Below are 23,558 nucleotides of genomic sequence, written 5' to 3'. Positions count from 1 at the left end.
CGACACCGAGAGTCCGAAAGGAATTAGATTTGCTCGGCGCTAGCCAAGCGCGACGGACAGAATGCAACGCAATCCGCTGGTAATTCGAAACGCGTTCCTCGGAAACACGGGGAATTATTCCTTTGGCGCTGCTGCTGCTGCTGCTACTGCTGCTGTTGCTGTTGCTGCTGCTGCTGCTGCTGCTGCCATTACTATCTCGACGATCCGCTACCTCACAGCATAGTTTCTCTGTATCTGGAAGATGACCGGACAAATCGCTCGTCCTCGTATTTCGCTCCGCGTCCCAACGCTGGCCATGTATCGATCCGATCGAACCGATGGTGGATATTTGCACCGAATATCGACGAGAATGACACGCCGATGACGACGAAACAATTAATTAAGTACAGAAACTGTTTAAACTCTTATTTGCAATAAATGAACAATTGGTAGTCATATAATACATAGGCTTTCTGTTTTTAAATAACAATATGATTGAAAATTAATAATAGACATATTCTAATTGAAAACATCTATTGAAAACATTAAAAATTTTGTCAACTGAGTATTATTATATTTCATTATGCAATTATTCGTACAGTGCTAATTAAAAGTTCTAAATTCTAATTAAAATAGAGGACAACAATATATATATGCGTGATATTCGTTTTATTCAAACATATCTTAATAATTCGTTAAATATAACATAGAAAAATAATAATAAGGATCAAACTGTTAAATTAACAGTGAACATTTCTACAGATAAGATTTTAGCCTAATAATCTCTTTTTTTCTTGAAATTTAAGATAAATGCTTCTGTCCATTACATGTCGTTATTTTTTTAACGGACTTACAACGTAGTGACTCAAAGCTAAAGCTAAATTTTTCTCTTTACTAGAGATTGTATTCGTCAAGTTATTCGGTTGTTTGAACATATTTCCGACCTATTATTATATTGAAAAATAATGATTTGAATTTATCTAAAGATGATTTGTATGTCCTCTTCGAATACGTGATATATACTTTGTTTAATAAAGAATGCTTTCGGCGAGTTGTTAGTAAGACTTTCGACAAGATCCGTGAAAGTGAAAGAGCTCGAGTTCATAGCCGACATATACAAGTTCATCGAGCGAGCAATGCAATCTGGTTAGCCTCCATGCTCTTCGACGAATCCTTGCAAGCTGCGTCGAAGTTTCCTTTACGCTGCCGCGTTCGCGTGTGCTAAGAGAGTTCGAGATCGAGGGATCTCAGAAGCGCCGAGGTCAAGTAAGCATAAGTGCTTGGAGCCTAAACAGCCGAGCGCTCGCTAATTGTCTAGCGAAATCGATTCTGATTAAGTTCCAGCCTAGGCGCAAGGGAATCTCGCCGTTACGCCTCTTAGTACATTTAGCCGGTAACGGCTCAAATTTTACAGTATTTATCGAAATAATGCGATATAGAACGCCGTATATATAACTCCGTTATATTATTACGTAACCGCGACGTCGCGACATCGGCTAATAAGATTAGCTGGTTCATTAACTCGGAGCAGGGGGAGGGACAGTGTACATCAGACTTTACCTTCTGCCTCGCGAACTCGAGAAATTCCAGCTTGCTAACTCGCGGGAGACATCGAGTTTGCATCGAAAAACAGGTTTTGAGTCTATTGCCGATCGCGCGAGTGCCGCTACGCGGACTTTTCTCCGTGTTGATTAAGTAATTACCGCAAATTGGGTTGAGCGTGGGTGTTCGCTATAGCATAATATTAATTAGCATTCAATTAATTACAGTTAATCGATTCGCCGTCGGGTCGCGCCGGCTCCCTTGCGTTTATTTCGAGCGATACCGATCTCTATGACATTATCTCACGAATAGCTTAGGTACTTTACGTCGTGTAGCGATCTGTCTCTCTCTCTCTCTCTCTCTCTCTCTCTCTCTCTCTCTCTCTCCCTTTTCTCTTTCTTTTCTTTTATTTCTCAATCTTTCTTTTTTTTTTACTTCTCTTTCCTTTTCCCCTCCTCACCGAATTCCGCGGATACTTACGTAGCATACTAAACGCTAATGACGGCATAAATGTTACCGATGTATTGCACGATATTCGATCGCCCCGTCGAAATCCATAAATTAAGACGCGGTAACGGGAGATGGTTTAGCTGATGTAACCGAAGATTTTGAAGCGCGCGTTACGCATGCATTAAGTCCAAATCAGATGGAGCCAATGGTTCCACTTATGAACTACAACAACGCTTGACGTTGTTGATCTACTCAAAGAACTGCGAACTACTTGAGAAAAATAAATTTAGCCAAGAGAAAATATTAAATTAAAATCGCTCCCTACTTTCAAAGATGTAAAGATTGCAAAGTATATATCGCAAAGTATATCGGATTACTCTAGTAAATCTAGTCAATCATAATCTAGAAAAATTATTAAAATCTTATACGCAAATGACATTTAATTAAACTTCAGTAAAAGACAAATTGCTTACATTCATATTTATATTATAAACGTATAATTACGACTTACATTACATATCTTCTGAGATAATTAGATTCCTGATTTCCCTTTCTGTGTATTAAAAAAGCGTTTGTAAAAATACATAAAGAACTTTTAAATTTACGTTGTTAATTTAAAATCCACAATGTTATATGTTAAAATCCACAATAAGAGCTTGTGCTTATATACAAAATAATATAAAATAATATATGCTATTGGCTTAACTCGCTTATATTTTCGCCATTTGAAACACCTTCATAAAATCATGTTTCAGTTTTCAACAAATAATATCGTATTACCTAACAAAAGAAGTCGACGAGCGAACACTTTGCGTACATCTAATATCACTATGTAATAGCGGGTGGCAAACCGCCGCAAAGAAACCAACTGAAATTTAACTTTATCACCGACCAGCTCGCCCGCCATGTGCCTGCCGTACTCCGGCATACGTCAAACCATGGCCGTGCAGACTAGACGGAATAGTGTGGCTGCCACATTTAGTATATTTTTACACCGTGGCCGCGCTCTCGTTGCGCAGCGATGTCCCCTCGACCCTCTTTCTTTCTCACTCCCTCCCTCTCGTTTCCTCCCCCTCGCCGGCGCTTCTCTCTCTCCCTTTCCCTCCCGCGTGTGTACCAGGTAATTGGGTGTGAAATGAAATCTAACGAAAACCCTTTTAGGCGTGTGCACAGTCGCTCGACTGTCGGCAGAGTAGCCCAGCCCCATCCTCCGCTCGCATCCCTCCCGCCCCCGTCCGCTCTCGATACTGCACACCTACGCTTTTCCTCCTGTTCTCCATCCGCTACCAGCGGCGATAGACGTCCTGTGTGTATCACGATCGCAGCCAGGTGAGTGTACCACATCAGGGTGCAGCGCGGCAAGGGGATAATATAAACGTCGAGAGAGACGAAGACAGAAAAGGAGAGCGAGAGAGAAAAAGGGAGGGAGAGAGAGAGGGGAGAGAGAGAGAGAGAGAGAGAGCGCAGGCGGTTCACGATCAAATAGTTTCCATTTTTTGTCAGCACCGACACCCGCCCTTTCTCATCTACCCGTGCCGCCACCGTCGCCGCTACCGCCGGAGCAACAGAATATTACGGGACGATGGTTAAACTCCTCTCTCGCGCCCATCTCTCTACCGACGCCCGCCGCCTCTCTTTTCCCCCGTATCCCTCTCTTTGTCCGTACTTCTCTTTCGCTGTCTATTCGCGTAATACGTACCGTTCTTGCTGGGCTCCTGCGCGACACGATGCGATGCTACGCGATGCGACGCGACGCGACGCGACGCGACGCGACACGACACGACGCGACAGACGCGGCGAAGTCGAGCTACGTGAAACGCATCCCGAAACCAACAATGCCGCCGGATTAACTCCTGTCGTCGGCACCGACCATGCCGGGGAAGTTACACCGGGACGGTGTAAGAACGCACTGGCAAACATCATCGTGACCGCAACGGCGACCTAGTCTCCGTTTTCTCAAACGAGACGCGACAGAAGAAAACATAAGCGAGACAAAGGAATCGCGTCAGAGCTACGTTGTTATGGTGTTTCATTCGTGACGCAATTTCGCGTATTTTCTTTCGTCAAAAATTTACATTCGTAATTAGCGTATAGAGTATTCCACGCTTCCTTCCTTCCATCAACGAATTGTTTGAAAAAAATAAGCGGATTTTTCTAACCGTTGTCGCTGAAGCAACACAGCGCGACAAAGTTGCAAAATTAATATGTTATTAAGAACACTCGGACACACAAATCTATCGAGTTAAGCAACTTTGCGAATTATTTCCAGATAAGCTTGCTTTTTGATCCTCCTGTCACTTGGGCTAATTGCAAAATGGTAGTCCCACCTGCTAACATTTTCCTCTCCTATTTTCTACAGCGAAAATTACTCTCGCCTTATACCTTCGGCGCCATTGCCTAAAATAGGTCACTACTGCACATACACATTTTACGCGCGCGCAAGAAACCCATAAAAGTTTATACGGTAATGCACCGTCAATATGTTTCACCATTTTTGGAAAAATCTCCAGTACACCTTGTGGCGCATATGCGCACCAAAAATTACTCCTGCAAAATACAAAGAACTCTATGTCGGTCATTACTATTACCATAGTTATAAATCTTATGCTTATAAAATTTGTGTGAAACTATCTGTCTCCAAAACTGAACTAAAATGTTACGATTTTGTACTCTAATACATAAATTACATATGCATGTGAAATAATGAAATTAATTTGCAAAAAAAGACAAATCATATCATCAAAGGTTGTCTACTGCTGCAAGACACAGAAAGAAATATGTCACGTTACAATAATACTGTCACGAAAAGAATTGATTCTCGATAAAGTGAACTTTTATTCTGTTAACGTCACATTTATGTCGTAAAGAATATTGAAAGACCTCATGAAAGAACGGACAAGGAGCATCGAAAACGTCGGTCAAGACACGAGCGCGAGTTTTATGCGTGACGAACACAATCGACCCGCAATGACTTTTAACGCAATCGTGAACATGTCTCGAGCAGTAAGAGGGAAGCCAAGAGCGGACGAGGAGCGAGACCTCTGGTCAACTTGGGTTTGCTTTATTGGCTCGTAAACGACGAGCCACGTCGAAGAGGAAGTCAGCAGCCCTTCTGGCCGCACGTACACAGATACGTACGTTTACACGTATTTATTTGCGGCTCTCCAATTACGTTCGGGTTTCGCGAGACGCATGTAAGAATGGACACGTTGCATAATCGCACATCCACCGACGGGACGGACGAGGCGAACGCAAGTGGGACATGAATCATTGCGAGCGGAGTGCTTCGTTCGTCCAGAAGCTAAATCTCCCGTTAAATTTCAACGGCTATACGAACACCTCTATAAATTTGCATAACGATCGCTGTCACCTACGTCGTTCGCATTGCTCGGAACTGTAAGCGGGAATTACCGTAGCCCGTTTACGTTTTCAATCGAACGGATCCGGATTAAGTGACAATCACTTTTATGTGCTAATAAATATAAATAATGATCTACAGACTAGATATAATACTACTAATAATCATCAGTAATTATATCATTATTATACGTACGTCAATTATTATAAGATTGTATATGCATAAGCGTTTCTTTTTGTGGGCAACGAGAAATATTTAACATTAAATATTCCAAATATTAATTCTTTATAAATATAATTGTTGTGAAAACTTCGAGAAAAAAAAGAGAGTGATGCGAAAAGTAAGTTGCCAATCATCACGGTGCGCAGCCTTCTTTCTTATCGAGCGTAAGAACATTCCTGAATCTTTGCCTCAAAGATCGCGCGTCCGTGAAATTCCACCGTTTTTGTCAATTTTGCCGTGTCGAGAGTGGCATCCGGGAAGTATTTCGAGGCCAAATTTCACCATTTTTCACTAAAGTGCGTCGCGTTCGAGTTCACCGCGAAAAAAAGCGCGAATTAGAATCAGCATCTCTTTCTCTTTCTCGCTTTCTATTCTGTGATGCGCAACGATCTTACGTTTATATAACTCGAATAGTATTTGATTATAAAAATTAAATTGCCACCTCATACACATATGTAGTTTTTAATACAAATAATTCTCGTCCAAAAATATTCGAAAGTATTCGAAATTTTAAAAAGCCACTTGATAATAAATATTAATATTGTAATTAAATTATTATAAAATAATATCAAAATTATAAATTGTAGTTTGACATATAAAAAAGTGCGATTTTGCTTTCATCTAATCTCGAATTATAATCGTCACGTAGCGAGATCGCGAGTGCACATCCTGAATAGAGCTCCAGAATGGAAAATTTCAGTCAGACTAGACGGCTCGCCATAACTCCGCGATTCTGGAAGCGCGGAGGATGTTCTTTATCACTCTCGTCGGTGTTATCTTACTACCGGCGTCGGTAATAAAGTCGAAACCTCCGATCGATCCGACGAAATACCTCCGTCTCCACCTCCCTCTCTCATTCATTCTTCCTCTCGCTTTTCCGTCCGTCTTCTTTGCTATTCTTCTTTCATCGAGCCAAGTGCTTGCACCTGTACGGCAGCAACCTTCTCCGAGGGAATCGCCAAGCCGACGAGATTGCGCTCGTCATAATGGCGAAAATAAAAGCTGCCGCGCGCCGGTTAATGAGCTGCGTGAGACGCGGAACGGACGATTCGATATTATCTGGACTCGAGAATTGGAGACCCTCCTGCCTTCTTCTTTCACCGCTCAGGACAAGTAGCGCTCGGCTGCATTAATTCCTTTCAGACACATCCAGACATGTTACTTTGCTAAACTCATTTAAAAATAACTTAAAGCATGTTTTATAATATTTATTAATACATCTATGTATTAAATTTGAAAGATATATTCTACTTCGTGAATTTTCTATTATTTGTTCTTAATACATAAATATATTTTCCATGAATAATTAATTTTAAACTTGTTGTAGAATCTTTATAAGTAATACACACTGTTTCAATGAACTGAGATTTAATTTCTTTTCTATTCATATACAATATTATATATTTTCGTTTCTTTGATAAAATAATATTTTGTTACAATCTTCGCATATTTTTCTATAAATGCTATGTATGGATTATACGATCTATCAATATCAAATATTTAACAATTTAAATCGATCAAATTTTATTCTTCAAAAAATGTATCGTTTGACGTTATATATATGTAGAAACTATTTCTATTACACTTATTGACAAGCGGTAATCAGTTTTGTCCATGCTCTATAACGTCACTTCAAACTCGAGGACAAAAATACCAGATACTAATTCAATCGGTCGCTCAAATCGACCCGCCAGATATTTATCTCGCTGTCGTTTAGCACGTAACCTTGTTTTCGGCCGTATTAATTGGGTCGGACCACCGCGTTAATCTTCGCGCGATGATTCGGCAATCAGCCTCCGCCGCCGATCGTCATTAAATTCGCCATCCACCAGCTCGTCGCGCTCGGCGGTTGGGACGATTCAGAAATAGGTCCTCCGCAGTCGGCTATTGGTCGAACCGGGGTTGCCATTATTGATAGCGACGTATATAAACAGCCACGGGATGAACGATAAAATCGATAGCTTCAGACAACGCGACAAATAATGAAAACGAAACGCACATCTCCGACACGGGGACTTTGAAGCGCCGCGGCGCGACGCGACGCGGACCCAGAACGAGAGAATTGCATTACGCCCGGCGCTTCTCTGTTTAAATGCTCGTTACGCTGAAACGCTCAAAGTGGGCTCTCATAGAGTGACAGGAGAATCTGACATTTCGCTCGTTACATCGGAACGACGTTACGTGCAACGTTTCCGAAAGCGACCTGAACGCGCAGCGATCAGACGAAAGAAATCATCTGCGAATTTTAATCCGATTTCGGAGCTCTCTCTCTCTCTCTCTCTCTCTCTCTCCGCTCTCCGGTTGCCGATCGCATCTCGTATTTCGAGATTTACGTATATACGCTCCGCTATTATCACATATCGCCCACGATATCGCACGATCGGGACGTAACGATTTAATCCTTGCCGCGAAGCGACAACGGCGTTCGCGCGATCTCTCGTGTTTCCGGCGTTGCTTAGCAGCGACACGGCGCGTCGCCGTGTCGCCCGCGTATCGTCTAAAATCCGAAATATATTTGTACGTGCACATGTAACGGTGCATCTCCGACTGCCGTCACCGCCGCCACTTCCGCATTGCGCCTATACCGCCTATGGTTATACGCGTTTCTGCACTCGGTAATCGCATCCGTTTCTCCATATTCCCCGAAAGCTCTCTTCGCGCGCCTTTTGCCTTCATTCTCATTCGCGCTCGCTCTTGGAAATCGCCACGGAACCGTGAGAGAGAAACGAAAGGTGGCGGGAAACGACACAAGAGCGAAAAAGCGAGAGCGAGGAGGGGGAGGAGGAGAGGAAGGGACTGTCGAGGAGGCTAAAGACTCAGCCACGATAAATTCTGTCTCACCTTATATAGGACGAAGTGAAGTGTAAGATTAATGGACAGAAATGTCGTTTCGAAAGCTTATTGAAAATAACCGTAGTTAATTCAATCATTTCTCTCTTTCTTTCGCTTTCTTGATTCCTCTTATCGCGATCAAATTGTGACTCAGACAGTTTTAACTCTGACATAGAGGACTTATATGTGACTTTTTTTTTAAAAAGATCTTTCGCAATGAAAATCTGCTTGTTATTATAAGTAAAGAAATTTCCCGGTTAATTTGCCATTAAGAAATTATCTGTGACAGGATGATAAGAGTACAGCAACGTTGTCAATTGGAAGTTGATAACACATGTCATTCTATTTCTATCAAAATTATCTATTTTCTTTAACACAAGACTATGAGAGAATGAAAATAATTAATTTTACTTCTCTCTCTCTCTCTCTCTCTCTCTCTCTCTCTCTCTCTCTCAGATAATGTCCACACTGATGACATTTACCTTTAACAATCAGCAGACACCGATGTTCAATCCTACGTAATGCTTTTATAATAACAGAAAATTGTCTCTGTCGAGAAGTAACATTTCAATTATATGATTCTCATCATTGATTGCAAGACGATGCGCAAAAGGACATCGCGCGAGATTGGTCGATCAAAGAGCGAGGGGAAACCGCGAGCGCCATTAAAATGCGGCGCGTTAAAGCGATCCAATTACGGCTCATTATAAATTTCCCTGAGACTTCCGGCCGTTGATTCCAATCGACACCGAAAGGCGCGCGAGAAGGCGAGTCCGATCAGCGACCGCCACTTCTCGCACACCTGTGCTCCCTGGGTTACGGATAATGGCTGGTTGTCCGGCCCTGCGGACAAGACCAGTAGCCCCCATGTGCACGCCCATCTCGCCCATCGCCCATCTCACAAAGCTTACTCTTGGCAAGATACACAACATGTACACACACGTGGCGTCGCGTCGCGAGACTGGGAGGTGGTACTCCGAGAGCCTCCCCCCTCCTCTCTCTCTCTCTCTCTCTCTCTCTCTCTCTCTCTCTCTCTCTCTCTCTCTCGTGCGCGCGCGCGCTTATGCATGCTCGCAGCATCTGTTGATACAAGACGGACGTTTCCTGCATCGCGTTACGTTACGTTAGTCTAGCATTTAGGATAGCGCCCTGAAGCGGTGATCTTGTGATGACCGTGCCGCAAATTGATGTTTCTTAAACTGTACTTCTTCCTCCCGCTTATCAATCTATCAAGTTTCACATTTAGGCGTTACCCAAGTTAGCAATTAAACACGAACAGTTTATAATTTTCTTTTATCTATTCGTTCATTTTTGAATTTTCCTAATCTATATGAGAGCTGAAATAATAAAAATTGTACATTATCTAAATCATGCCTTTACATTTAATTTCATATTTTTTTAATGTTTTATGTAGAGATAGTATTATTTAATACATTGCAATTTAAGAAATTTAGGAAACACCATGTTTGAAGAGAATATTTCCCTTGAGACAAGCATAATTTTGTTTCTAATTTTTCAAATCTTTTCGCAAACTTTATAATATAACAGACACGTTGCATTTTGAAAATAATCAATTTTTTCGACAGTGATTACAAAGGCACATGAGACGCATATTGATAATCTTTACTGTCTTTATGAAATGTCAAGCGCGTAGTACCGCTATAGTCATCATCGTTCCGTGGAATTTCTCTTATCATCTTCCCTAAGGGAACAGTCATAAGCAAGCTGTGGGACTTCGATCATCCTTATGTCAAATGAGACTTCAATAAGAAAAGCCAAAAATTAACATACCAGTAATGTGTTTTTAAATTATCATATCATAAGACGTTATATAAGTTAAATTTAAAAAACAATAATTATGTCGTTTTATTAATGTAGTTTATATCTCGTAAACGAATAAATTTTCGTATAATCGCATTATTTTTTTTCGATAAACGTGACAGCAATTTATATATGTCATCATATTGCATCATATGTTTTACGTTTTTAATTTAATAATCAATAATGAAATGATACGAAAAAAGAGCTCAATTTCCAAATATTTAATTCCAGTAATTGTTATGATTATATCCAAATGTCATTGAAAAATGCCGGAACGATATAGAGTTGTTCTCAATCGACAGACTCCCACGCAACTGTGTTAACTAGTTCAGAGCAGTTTTCTAAGAACATATCGATTTATGTGCAATATAGGGTTAACGTTTGCATGCACCACGGATACTCTTATTAAGAAATTATTGATCTTTGCACTGGCAGATTCGCGTTTTCATTTGAAAATTTTCTTACACAAACATTCGACATTATATTATTAATAATTTGTTATTGTCAATAATTTCAATATTGATGAATATTACAAAACAATTATTAATTCCATAACATTGCGTTAATAATTATTTTTCATTATGGAAATATTTTCTCAACATTTCAGACATCACTAAGAAGAGCAAGAAAGAAGATAGCAAAGATGCAAAAGTTTCTTATAACATTTAAAGTTAAATTTTTCGCAATATGTTGCTTGAGAATAAAAATTCTAAAGTATGATTAACTATCTACATATTCACTTGTTCACTCGGGATGGAAAAAAGAAAGATTTAACTGGCAACCTATTTCTGTAGAAAACTGTTCAGTCTTCTAACATTGGTATCGCGATAAGTATGATATCGGAAAATCTCTTACAGTTGAGAAAATGGTTTCAGCGATATCGGTTTCTGAAAGGGAAGAAAAAAGGAAAAACGAGAGCAGGCATATGACCGGTCGAAGTTCCATGGCATTCGTGATACAATTCCGCGCAACTTTGTGACCCAACTTTTATTCTCGACGAAGTTCACCTTCGTTTCGCCGTTTGCTAGAAGAAAACAGGTGGGATCGAGAAAGGATAAGAGAAAGAAAAGATAAAAACGTCTTGGAAAATGCGCAACAGATTTCACATTTTTATCAAGTTTAACTAACTAATTTTTCTTTAATTTCGAATAAGAATTATTAATGAAATTATTCTTTCCTTATTACACAAAATATATCAGAAACGATAAAGTTACTTTTGGCTGCTGATATAATATTTTCAAAGAAATTAGAAATTCTCACTGCTGATCTTTATTCGTCAGACCTCATCTTATTTTATATTTTCAATTGTTTATACCAAATAAATTGTTCAGTAAATATTAAATTATTCTTATTAAATCAAAATTAAATTGAATTAAAATGAAGTAAAGTATATCCAATTATTAAATTATGATTCTTAAATAATTAATTTTCTCACACCGTTTTATTTTCGATTAATGACACGACAATATAATATAAAAATAAACAACATCCGCTTTCGATTTTTAACAACTTTGGACATGAGAGAATTGCGTGTATGACGCGTATACAGAACACTCCGACTATGTACGACTTTGTGACCAGCTGTCCCTTATCTTCGGCGAAGATTACCTTCGGCGAGATTCGTATTGCATAACGCGCGGAGAGAGGGACAAAGAGAGGGACACCGAGACTGACGAAAGAGGCGAGATAGGATCCAGGAGAAGTGGCGGGTCCGAACGGAGTCCGGTATTTCTGAAATCGGCGTGCCTATATAATGAGCGTACAGAGCGCGCGGCGAGTAAACGCGTATGAGCGGCATGCCGGCGTGGCGCGAAGTTAATACAGGTGCATTCTTCTCTCTTCTCTCACTCTCCACGTCCCTCTCCGCGCCTCTCGCGCACCGTTCTCCCGCTTCTTCTTGCCTCACAATAAGGAAGCAGTGGCGCGGGTCGACCTTCAAAGATTGCCGGTGCTGGGCAGCCCATGATAATTATCATCGCGCGCGCGCGCGCGCGCGCGCGCGGGCACGAGCGAGCGCGACCGGCGCGCACGTTGATCCTCGCTGCAAGCCTCTCCTTTTTCGCAGGAACACGGTAATGCCGATTTAAACCGAGTTTTCGCGATACGTGCATTCGGCTACTTATCAACTTTCGACTCGCAAACTTTCGCAAAGGTATGAGACTAACTGCAATCCATCAGTGCCAACTTCACGCGCGTTGTCCCACTTATACATTAATACAAAACAATTTGACTGCTAAAATAATGCTATTTTTCATCTAAATAAGTAAAATTTTAGTTTGCGTAAAGGAAGGAGCGTAGAAAAGCGCTAATCTTTCAAGTTTCCTAATCGACTTACTATCCTAATATTTCGATCGTGATTTGATCGATTGAGGCACAACATCATTCCGAATAGAATTTACAGGTGCGCATATTTTCATTCTTTGATGCATTTAAATTAATAACACAGCATTCGTAATACATTCCAAGAAGTCCACTCTATTATGAAGTTGCCGTTCGCGCTAAGAATACGTTGCAAAGACGGTTACGGTTCGTAACGCATACGTTCTCACATGTGAATGCACACCGACGCAGCGTGCACTCAACGACTCTCGCTGCACGTAGACTCGGCGTTGAACCGGCGTCGCGAGCCGAATCGAAGATTCGTCGAAACATCCGTTAGATTGGATCCGAATACGATCTCCGAACGGTATTCTGGCTGGCATGCTCATTTGCATTAATCGCGCCCGATTTATCTTGCCCGACGCGAATTAAGCGGCTTCCGATATTCACTTTAAATAAATAAAACTTTGAGCTGCGAGTTCGGAGAAGCAGACGAACGAAATTCCAGTACGTACGATTTAACGTATATCTCGTATCTAAAAAAAAATAAAAAAAAAACATTACCTATAATACAATCGCACAATAATTAAAATGAATATAAACGTGGCAGATACACGTAATCGAATAATCTGGGAATCAGAATCTGTACTCTTTTGTTATATAGTGTCAAACGTATGTTTATCAAGCAGAGACAAAGTAAAATAAAATTTTTCTCTGTTATTTTGCACGATATCAATCTGTGCACGTGACAGAAGTGCAAATTGCGCGACGTTCGTTCGGCTCGGCGAAAATGCGTCAGAGGATTAAAATCGAGCCGCCAAATATTACAGGCAGCGCGCGCAGTTGAGAAAGATCGAGGAGTCTTCGGGAATCTCGAGCACACAGAAGCGGCGGGCAGTCCACCGTTGCAATTTCGTTCGGGATTTACTGGCTGGTGCCAAGGTATTACTTTTCGCGGAGGAAATTCCAGAGTCTAACGTCGCTCCTGACGTGCATACCGTAATGATCGCCTCGGTTTTTGCACGAACGGAGAATCTAAGCCGGTGTCGATGGTATACGACACCGCGCGCGAAGTTTTCTCGGCTCCATCGCGCAGCAACTCTTTACCAACCGTTAAATCGTTTACAACCTTCGTACCTTGTAAACGAAGACTGCCGAAGGTGCACGGCTTAACCGACTCCGTTGCACGTCTCTCCTCTTTGCTAATGACGAGCGGCCGAGAAAGAGAGAGAGAGAGAGAGAGAGAGAGAGAGAGAGAGAGAGAAAGAAAGAGAATGAGAAGGAAAGACAATATTCCGCGCTATCTGTATCTACCAAAGGATCCGCGGAATCGCAGAAATTACGGTTGCTGTGATTCGTGCGTTCTAAACCGTTTGCCTTGGAATTTAACACGTTGTACACCGTGCGAATTGCTAGTGATTGCGCGTATTATGCGATACTGCGAAGTCGTATTGACGTAGAAAAAAAGAAGAAATTAAAAAAAAGAAGAAATTAAAAAAAAGAGGCGGAAATAATACGAGGAGCGAAGATTAAAATATTAAAACTGATAATTACAATCCCCAAGCGGCGTTTAATAAATATTTATTTTTAAAATGTACACAGAGGTAAATGTACACAGAGTTCATTAACATGTTAATTTAACTTGAAAATCTCGTTGTATCGAAAGCATATGTTAATATTAAACAAGAATGAACATTTCTTTTTTCGACATCTCGCATATATGGTAATCAATTTACAGGTTTACGGTTTATGACTTCACCACTTCCGCTCGTGACAGCGGAAGTCAATCCGGATCTATCGCGTGAAGTTAGCAGAAGGTGGCTGCGGACCTCGGTTGCTAAGTCCGAGGAATTACGGTCTTCCTGCACTTCGCGAACGATGCGTATCTGCTTCGCCCATCTCATAATTTCCAGGGAAGCTAATTGCTCACGCACTGCGAAATAACGCGGATACGTGGGAGGAAGTTAGTTCGAAGCATCGGCTCGAAATTAATTTTTCAAGATGGTGGACTGCATATACATAGACACGTACACACATGTATCACGCATCACGTCCGCGATGTGCATAATTACGAAAAGGGGCAGCTGCAACACACTTGTCTCGTGGTAAAAATTATACGTCTACCCGATAATTGTCGAAAAGGTCTCTAATTACTTTCGGTTGGTGTACAGCGGCGTTTGATCCATTTAATTACAAGTTGCGCATGTATCTTCTTATTATTCATTCCCGTGATGAGTCCCGCGACGGAAATCGCTCACCTCGTTACGACGCGCGTCCATGTTTTTCGCTTTATTTGCCGAAAATTTAATTGCCTCCAAGATAGTTAGTCCTACCGATATCGCCCAGCGGCAGCATTTGTAACTCTTCGTTAATAATATTTCAGTGCGAGCTGCTTCTCAGATTCTAGATAAATTTACTACTGTTACTATTTCCACCACTACTACTACTACTTCTACTGGTATTACTAGTATTACTAGCACACTCCAACGGATTCCGCTCTCGTCCAGCCAAGATGCATTGCGCGCACCTGCGAAACTACCGACAGACAGATATTGGCATTTGAGAATCCGCCACGAGAGTCGCGTACGGAGGGCAAGGAAGGAGGGAAATAATTATTCCATGACCGAGTGCGCGTATCGAACGCGAGCCGAGGTCGCCAGGCGGTTATCAGGCCACAGGTCCAATCAATTACAATGTTGTGCAAAATGTAGCCTACCTGCGGACGCGGATGGCGACGGGCCGGCACATCAGCGCAACTCTATCGGAAATCAATGAAATTCGCCAAAAACTCCTGCTTTATTGATATCCAGAGGTTTAAATAGCATCGTCGCTACCTCTTCGTCGTTGAGCGCTGACACGGCAAATACCGTCGAGAGAAACGCTTCGTCTTCAAACGCGTTAATTCTTATATTACCGAAATAATACAACGATTAACGGACGAGACTCCGATATAAAATGCAAACTTATAAAACTTAGATAAAAGATAAACTTTTAATGTACAAAAGAAAATGTTGTCATGTAACATACCAATATATCGATATACCTTGTTATATTCTAAAATATATTTCTAATATTTTTCTAATTGGAAAATTTAAGAACGAGATGGTAATATATATTATTTGTACAATATTTCAAGTAAATCTTCTTCAGATCACATGAGGTTTCTTCACTGTGAAATATTTTAATAATAATTAATAACTTGCAAATAATGAAATTGTATAAAAGATCATAAAAAAACGATCAGAATTAGAAGACTAAATAAAATCTATTGAAAGAGATTTGTACGTGTTTCGTGAATCCAAAGAAATATAATCAAATATATATATATATATATATATATATATATATATATATATCTTGAACAGATTGACGATACACAAGTGTAAGAGAATCATCCTTATCGTGACAAACATCGTAAAATCTCGAGCGCGGACAATATTGCATTTTTTCGCAAGTTGTCCAACGTCTTTGTTCTCGTAGGGATTTTCAGCCAAATGACAGCCGAGGGAAAAGGAAGAGTTCCGGCACGATGCACGCTTCGGCGAGCTTCTTCCTCGCTGTGTTCGCTCATTGGACAACGACGCTCGCGCGCAACGAAATTCAGCAGAAAACCGTGCACCGGTCCGCGCGAATCCCCATTTTTTGCGTCAGAGGCCGAAAGAGCGACAAAGCGAGAGAGTAAATGAGAGAGAGAGAGAGAGAGGGGGGGAGGGAGAGAGAGAGAGAGAGGGAGAGAGGGAGGAGGCGTGCCGCGCTCTGACCGCGGAAAATAATCCAAAATAAGTCGCCGGCATCGATCGATGGCGGCTAGAAGGAAGGAGAAGTCAACCACGCGGTAGCGTGTGTTTTGTAGTGCATGCTAACCACGCGCTATAAGCGTTGGATGTGCACACTGATGTTCTCCACCACCCACCCTCTAAATGGCACCCTCCGCCCTCGTTCCGCTCTCCCTTCTGCACCTTTCTCCTTGTCCCTTCGCACCTCTCGACGGGCCTTACAGTCTCTTTCTCTCTTTCTCTTTTTCTTTCTTTCGTTCTATCCTGCTTTTGTATTTCGTTTATCAGGCTTAACATGCGACTTTACCTACCACTTCGCCCGGCGGGAGGCGTTTGTATATATACGCCACGAATAAGGATTACGACGAAAATAAATGGTTGCTAATCATACGAGATAAGGCTCGCGTCACAACGGCGATCGCACTTTAATTAGCATTGTAATAATGCGGCTCACGCATAAGCGCAGAAAGAACGTACGAGATATAATAAATGTGCGAAGGAGCAAAACTCACACCGATTCTTTTCTCGATATTTAAAAGTGCAGAACTATCTCGTATGTCTTATCGCGCTTACTGTTTGCAAGTAAAAATGTATAACAATGTACGCAGTCAACAAGTTCTTATTTCAATTTTTTTTTTAATTAAAACAATTTTTAAGTTATGTATAAATATGAATGAATTTTTATAAAATAAAAGCTATAGATTTGAAGACAGTTTATCATGCTTTTTCGAAGTATTTTTTTTTACTTCGTTTGATACATATGGATAAAAAACAGTCCCTTGTCGAGCATATAAGATGAGATCTATGTTCGTTATCCTTCGTTACCGCTATTCGCGTAATCCGTTTCAATGAATTTGGCGTTAAAGAATGCACGGATGATTGTTTCGAAAGCATGCACCGGAGGGCTTTGTGCCGGCTGTTAAAAGCGGATTCCGCTTTTACCTCGTAATCGTAATGCGCGTTTTCTCTCTCTCTCTCTCTCTCTCTCTCTCTCTCTCTCTTTCTCTCTCTCCCTCCGCCGCCGTCATCCGCCCGCGAGCATCGAAACGGGTAATCGTACTATTTCGTGGAGAGCACGGCCGGTCAAAGTACGTAATTCGCTTACCCGCCACCGACCCGGGGCCGGCACACCGGAGAACGGGTGTGCATTAAAAATTAACGAACTGTAAAGCGGCGTACCGCCGCGCCGAGTTTGAACGACGCGCGCGTTTGTCACAAGGGAGAAAAAAGATACAAGAAAAAAAGGAGAAAAAAGCGAAAGAAGAAGAATCGCGACGGCCGATTTGACGGGCGCTTGCGAACCTATCTGGACTTATCGCGATCATCGGGACCAAATAAAACGATAATTGGCCGCTCAGTCGTAAAAGTCTCCACCGGACGTGCCGCGTGTCGTTCGTCGTTTCCTTTGCTTTTTCCTTCCGGACGACGTGCCTGGCGATTGCATGCGCGCGAGCGAGATCGGCCGCATGTAAATTTGATGATCGCGGATGAAAAACGAGCGCCCGGCGGCGCGCCGTGTGCGAAGAGTGACAAATACGCCAGTCACCATCTGTCTTGGCCCGATAGAATTAACGCCGGGGCACACCTCTGGGAAATCTAGCCTGGGAAACGGGGGAGCCGCCTAACGCAAACGTAAATTACGCGGTTCCTTAAAAGACATAGCATAAATCACGCTAACGGGGCATCAATTTCGAGCGCGGGCGCGCGGGCGCGCGTGCGAACGCGCAAAAAGTCACCGCGCGGAACGAACTATACGTTACAATTAAACCCGTGGAGAGAATCCCGGGATAGTCCCTGGCAATTAATAATCCGGCCGGACACTTAATCACCATTTACCATGACAAATGTGCGGCAAAATGCATCCGCGCTCTTTCCACGGGGTGCAAGGGTGCTCGCGCGCGCAAGGCATGTTCATTGCAGTCAAACGAAAGCTTTAAGATTTTTGTTATTCGATCTATAGATATAGATATATATATATATCACTTGTAAAAAACACTATCCGATATTTCGTAAATTGAATGAGTGTGCATTGCATAAAATAGAATTCGTCTTTTTCTGATTTCCCCGCTTTCACGTGTTCAATCATTGCGCGGTTATCCTTGACGAATTCAAGGGGTAACACGTGTTACCCCTAACTCCGTGATTTCGTCGAGTGAGCTCGAGGACGACCTTACGCGTCACCTCGACGCGCACGTGCGAGCCTCATGCACGCCACACGCGCGCGCCCGTGTGCACACGTGTAGGCGAGGACGTATGTGCCTTGTGTGCCAAGAGTGTAAGAGAGGTACGGGCGGTATATGGGGCGGGGGAAAGCCGCGGAGGGCGGATCGATATTAAAATAGTGACCGAATTCCGGCGTGCCGCAATCTACCCTAATGCTCTCGGCTCGCCCTTAAACTACCCGTTCTCCTCCCGTTCTACTCTTTCCCCTTTCCGCCAAACCTGCTCCTTGAAACCGCGTTCCCGTTTTACGCCCCTTTCCGGACTCTTCTTCGAGAACGTGCGCGTGCTCCGCGTTACACAGGAAAACTTCTCCACCGGCGAGGAAGAAAACACTGTCGTAAACCGTCGGTCGAAATTTCCGTGACGCAAAACCTCGCCAAAGGATAATACCGCTTCCGGCGGAAGCGAAGACGTGCGACGTAAAAACACATGGCGTCCTGAGGATCTTCGGCGTATATCTCAATATATGGAACAGGCAAACCTCTTCGGAGAGGCTATAAGCTCCTCGGGCTATAAGCCTTGGACCTCGACTAAAATTCTCGTCATCTCTGTACGTCGCATCGAATGGTCGCGTTCCTTCAAAACGACCACGACGACCGGCGGCGATCGTCTCCGTTCTCGCGCGCAAATGCGAACCTGAACTTACGAAACTATATTTGCATTTAAAAAACAGTTTTACAAACGCAACATTTAATCGTATTTTTAAGAAGCTCTTAATCGTATTTTTGAAAATTGTTCGCTAGCATTATGTTTATTCCTTTTATTGAAAACAACATACTTTAGAGAACTATCGTTGCTCTCTACTATACTCAGAGATACAATCGTTACTTTCTATTTTTCATAGCATTGCCGACTCTTTACTTTACAATTCTGAATCGGAAAAGAGGGCGGCTCCTTGTTGCGAGTGCGTCAAGAGAGTACGACCCGGAGGCGTTACGCAATGCTTTGGGACAGGACCGTGCCTACGGGCCCACATCTATCACACGCAAGAGCGTATAAACGCGAGAAGCGAGAAAACGGCAGGTCGAGAGATAAGTATTGGCTTCTTCCAGCGTATTTCCCACGTCATTAGTATATCGCCGGTATGAACTTTCGAGCTGATCGTCGGGAGAGCATCGTGATCGCCGCTGGTAGAAGCAGCCGCGTGTTGCTGCATTCCCCGGGCGCACCGCGCAAAGAGCCACGAATTCCGTAACTCTGTTTCATCGTTGTTCACGATTTTTTATGAAAACCGCTGGCATTCGTTGTAATTTTGTGCACGCGTGATCCTTCAACACACTGTGCAACCAAAGCCGTCAATTTACGACCGAGAATTTGAAGCTTCAGCATTTCATTCTGTTTTTAACTGACATATTGGCGTAAAATGATCGAAATTGACCGCTCCGGACCGAGTTATCATTTGCAATCTCGTCATCGAAAAAAATCCACGATGGCCGGCAATATTTTCGTTTATATATTCGGGATATATTCGGCACGGGTGCACGGTTAACGCTCGTAAAATTTGCATTTGCATCCATGGCAATGGATCGCATTCGATTAGATGCACTGCGTGCGTTACTCTTCCCTTCGTATCTTCCCCTTTCGAAAAGGGCAGAGAAAAAGAGATGAGATATCCGACGACGCGCGATATCGCGCGGATCGATCGAAGCCGCGGACACGACTGTTCGATAACGACGACGGCCGCTCGACGTGCTTTCCCGACTATAGAAAGGTCTCTAGCAGGTCTCTTCTGGGTGTGCGTTAAAGAGCCCGTTTAACCTTTTACAAGGTGTAAGCGGGTCGCATGCCGCGAGTTCCCACGCGGCGGATCTTCCGCTCTGCTGAGGACTGTGCATGTGCGCGCAACGCGCGCCCTGAGAGAGCACGAAATGTGACGTAACCGTCGTCGCCCGTAGAACACTACGTACTATCGAGCAGAACAAATCGCCATATTATATCGCACTATTATTTGCTAAACGCGCCTAAGACCGTACAATCGACGAACGTCGTACCTTCGATGACAGAGAACTTAGATAATTCTAAAAGGCTGCAATTTTCAATCTACATACTCTTATAATCCAAAACATAATTTTCACGCTTATCGCCGTCCCTTTATCCAAGTTTGTGAATTAATTGTCGTTGAGGAATTGTCCATCGAAGCCGTCTATATGAGACTACTATAATTATAAAGAAATTAAGGGATATAGATCAAGATATATTTATAGCTTGGCATGAATATAACATTGAAATATTCTTCTGTAATAAAGTTGATAACTTTTTTTTTATTTTTTTTCTTTTTATAATCTTGTAATAACTGACGTGACCTATGTCGATAATTATTGTTGTTTTTTTTTTCATTGACTCTATAATCCTTCGATCTTTTTTTAGGAAAATATAGTAGTATGTCGCACAATTACTTCCAGCGTAATAATTATGTTTGATTGACTCATCGCCGATTCTCAATAACGTTTGATATCTATCTTTTCTACATTGAAAATAGCAGACGTTATAAAAAATTCACATAACATGTGATTTGGTAATCTAAGATTCACATCTTTATTCCTTCTCCGAAAGGATTTCGTTATCGATCAATCTCTTTTAGCATTTTGTAGCCACGTACAACGATCGTTCCTTGCAGAAGCATGCGTGGGTTCGTTTTTACAGTCGCGATCTGCATTATACCATTGCCATTCGTTCGTGAGACACAGCTGTTAAATTCCAAAAGGTTAAACGCCATTTCGCTACGCGTTATACTAACATAAAGAGCTCGCGATTTGAAGTTGAAATGCTGATCTATAAAAACGTTTCTTCGAGAACAGATGGAAATTGGTACGCTGTCGTGCAAAGACTGGAAGGACAGGTGCGAATATAAAATTATGAGCTATCTATATACCACGATTATTTATACATTGTCGTCTGCAGCGGAAAACGTGTATCGCTATTTCGTGTCATTTTGCTGCTAACTCGTGACATGTACAGAGTTTATCAAGTCTCTTGCCATTTTCACTGTTTACCTGAACGTTAATCGTAAACACCGTAGCGAGTAAAAATTATGTTTTAATTAATCGAAGCTAACATCATATTATAAATAGAAATGTGAATTAAATCCCAAATCCAATTTTCTCACTAAAGAAAAAATTCAAATAAGTTTATACAATTTTTTTTTTTTTTGAAATACAGAATGAAAAGATGTTAATGCGTGTAAATTCATTAATACGGAATAATAAGATATCCGCGAAACGGTCTCTGAATATAGGGTTTAATTATCGACTACACCAATTATCTGTTTCTCATGAATTTTGATCAAAAGTGTTACGCGTTGCAGTCGAAATTAAACACGTTGTGCATGATTAACATGCCTGCATGTGCATCGAATAACGAGAGTGTCACTCTGCAAAACAGACCGCTCGTACTTTTTTCCACTATCGCGCACCAATTTAGCATATTTTCTTGACTCGGTTCCAACATGGCGCATCGTTTTTAGAGTGATAATCGCGTTGGCGATCAATCAACTTTGTTCGCGATGGAAAGAAGAACGCAAATAAAACAACTTCCGACGAGGCGGAATAAAGCGAATGGAGAATAAAAGAGATAAAAAAAAGAGCAACGCGGGACGTATTTGTGCTTTCGAGACGCCAGCGCGGCGATGAGCCGACCGCAACCTAATAGCAATCGTTTGCATTTGAAATATATAACATTTAGCCTTTCGAGAAAATATGCCGATGATTACGATGGAAATATTCTGGAGAAATGCAAATACGAAAAAATTAAGTTAATCACATGCACTTAATTTCGTCTTTCGTCGTATCTTAATATATTTAAGCTTTCCTAAAGACTACCGAAAAAGATTAATACGTTAAAAAAAAAAAGCGATAAAAAAATTTTTTTTAATATTCAATTTTATCTCGTTGTTTACTAATAATAATAATAATCATAATAAGTCACTTATCAGATCTACAATTACGAAATCGGCATAGAATCTTTTAAAACTCTCACGCTACTTCTATGAATATACAATGGAAGAGATTAGTATTATTAAGTATGAAGGCTCCATATATTATACGTTGATACATTATATATATATGTATACTCGAATGGAAGAGGCGCAATGAAGAAAACGGAGAATGAAAGAGAGGATATCGCCAACGGAAAGGAGGCGAGGAATTGAAGATAAGTCATCCCGGTGTGTACAGAGAGAGAGAGCCCAGCCGACGCGCGACGACCGCTTCGGCTTGTCGAACGGGCTTGTAACTCGCCGCCCTGTTACTCACGCGCTCGCGCGAAATTAATCAACGGTAAAGTAGAGGTGTGCGTCCGGCTTTAAACCATGCCGCGTATATATCTGCATCGTTGCGCGTGCCCTTCCTCTCTCAGCTTCGTTCGTTTCGTCTTGACCCTGTCTCGACACGCTACGGTAGATAGTTATTTTAAGGAAAGATAGCGACGCTTGTATACTCGTGCATACATAAAAAAAAAAAACACACATAAAAATGCTCTGTATAATTAAAAATATATATGTACCATGAAATGTCAATATTGTATCCTGAACTCTTCATGTTAAAATGTTGACAGTACTAAACTGTTTGGCAAATGTAACAAAATATTCTCCATTTTCAGTATACCACCTTTATACACTTTAAATATCAGTTTTCCAAAAACTTTCAAAAGCGAGGCATTGTAAAATTAAATCAGAATGAAATTAGGATAAGGCAATGAATTTCCGATCGAGTTTCACGCGATAAATCTCATATTTGTTTATGAATAGCGCGTTCTCAGCACGTTAAGATCATGGGCAAGAATGTCTTGTATAGCATTCCCGCGGATATGTACTTAGACAGCATGACCGCAGCGGCTGACTGACAAGTAGTAAGGCCGGATTGTTACTCATGCATTCGCGAGAAATTAATCAGAGGCAAAGTAGGCGTACATCCAACTAAAAGGTTCAAGCCCGATCCTCTCCTCTCTCGGCTCTTACTCGCTCTTTTTGTACCTCTACGCTACTTGGCCTTTGACTTCGCAGAGTCGACTCTGGGAAATCTAGATTAGATGGTACCGCT

The 23,558-nt window shown here is 41.8% G+C and overlaps 1 protein-coding gene across 7 annotated transcripts in view; it reads right to left on the bottom strand.

The window, feature by feature from the left end:
* LOC148938194 (uncharacterized) overlaps positions 1 to 23,558 on the bottom strand; it is a 153,521-nt gene that overhangs the window by 116,087 nt on the left and 13,876 nt on the right. Inside the window, exons 1-2 of one of the 7 annotated variants that reach the window (XM_089085120.1) lie at positions 2,752 to 3,006; positions 2,483 to 2,524 (exon numbers count right to left, since the gene is read on the bottom strand). The exons of 5 other annotated variants lie outside the window; for them this stretch is intronic. The gene's annotated coding sequence lies outside the window, so the exon portion shown is untranslated. Of the gene's footprint in view, positions 1 to 2,482; positions 2,525 to 2,751; positions 3,007 to 23,558 lie in introns of those variants that run through there. One more of the 7 variants, XM_089085125.1, reaches the window with a different exon arrangement.

Source organism: Pogonomyrmex barbatus, unplaced genomic scaffold, assembly GCF_055798465.1.
Source record: "Pogonomyrmex barbatus isolate J1 unplaced genomic scaffold, ASM5579846v1 scaffold1, whole genome shotgun sequence".
Lineage (NCBI taxonomy): Eukaryota > Metazoa > Arthropoda > Insecta > Hymenoptera > Formicidae > Pogonomyrmex > Pogonomyrmex barbatus.
This window is presented reverse-complemented; position numbering and strand designations above follow the sequence as displayed.